At 46.8% G+C, this 1,330-nt stretch overlaps 1 long non-coding RNA gene across 2 annotated transcripts; it reads right to left on the bottom strand.

Moving 5' to 3' along the window:
* Positions 1 to 380: 380 nt before the first annotated feature.
* On the bottom strand, positions 381 to 1,319 carry LOC109509773 (uncharacterized). 2 transcript variants are annotated; one of them, XR_002167001.1, is made up of 2 exons: positions 1,145 to 1,319; positions 381 to 989 (listed from the first exon to the last, which is right to left on the bottom strand). It is a non-coding gene; the product is annotated as an uncharacterized LOC109509773 (long non-coding RNA). The 2 variants fall into 2 exon arrangements; XR_002167000.1 differs by having other exon boundaries at positions 1,163 to 1,319.
* Between the last annotated feature and the right edge of the window lie 11 nt (positions 1,320 to 1,330).

Below are 1,330 nucleotides of genomic sequence, written 5' to 3'. Positions count from 1 at the left end.
TTGCAAGCGGTCAACGCGAGATGTCCGCCGCGGACATTTCTGCGTCGTCGTGGTCGCGCTCCAGTCGAGAGCGGCGACAAGAACAACAACTCCGAGCCCGCGGAAGGCTTCCAGCGACTCGAGTCCAACGCCGCCTGCGGCTTTCTGCTTCTTGTAGGGACACCCAAAAACTGTAGGGGGCGCCAGAATGCGCCAAAACATCCGTTGGGGAAATATCGGGTGGGCCTTTTTGTTTGTTTGTTTGTTTTGCTGTCAGTGAGGGGGAATTGAGATGATTGACAAGACATCAACTAGACACATTTAATCTTCAGGAACTTGTATTGGTAAGGCTCAAGCACCGTTGAAAAAGGAAGGGAAAAAAAGTTTGTTCGGAATCAATCTAGTTTAAAATTGAGACATAAGGTAAAATGTGACATTTTCTGAAAAGATCAGCATCAAGTTCAAGATCGGAAAAGTGCAAAGCGGGAGTGGGCTATGCATTTCGGACCCGCGGGCCGAACAAAACGATACACAACAACGCATTCTAACTACGCGTGGCATGACAGTTTAAGACAAACATTGCACTTATCTGGGATGGGTGCCATTATTACGAAAGCGAGAGACACCGCTAACATGTCATTTTCCTCGACATTTGCAGCAGTTCTCCATCAACGAACACAAGAAAAACGTCAAAACAAAATAAATCACAGTCACCAGAGATGCTGATTATTTACAGATCCTTTCTTTACTCCTCCTCAGAGCTTTGTTTGGTAAATGTGTCGCCAGAACTGGAAAGAGTGATTTAGCCAGACACTTTGGGTGCATGCTTCAAGTAAGTTAACAGTATTTATACATATTACAACAGTACACATATTATAAAACCTTTGACAATAATTAACATTCATCATCAACATTGCCTTCTGAGAGAGGCGAAGACGGACGGCTCACTTGACTCGTCCAGGCTTTCGGTTCACCCGGAGACTCTTCTGCTGGAGGCGCAGACGGTGGAGCTGAGGTTTTTAAATTGGGAGAAAAACATGGTGATGGGAAATAGGCTGATGGTTCCTTTCTTTATTTTTTTTTCTCGTGAAGTAAATGGCAGACCGTAACAACGAGCGTACGATATAAGCCAAGCCGATGAAAAAGTCCTTTGCCAGGACGTCACCTCTTCCGGTTGACTCACGTCGTTTCGGCGACGTATTCTTTTTCCGGCGAGTGATTCGACGTGAGGTCATTGGTTAGCGTCGGCGCCGATTCTTCCACTTTATTTGCGTTCGAGGCCTCCGAGCAGCCCACGCTGACCTTTGCGCTCTCGCTGCAAGCATCAAGGAAGGACGAGGGTGACGTTGAT

This window comes from Hippocampus comes, unplaced genomic scaffold (assembly GCF_001891065.2).
Source record: "Hippocampus comes isolate QL1 unplaced genomic scaffold, H_comes_QL1_v1.1 C17023189, whole genome shotgun sequence".
Classification (NCBI taxonomy): Eukaryota; Metazoa; Chordata; class Actinopteri; order Syngnathiformes; family Syngnathidae; genus Hippocampus; species Hippocampus comes.
This window is presented reverse-complemented; position numbering and strand designations above follow the sequence as displayed.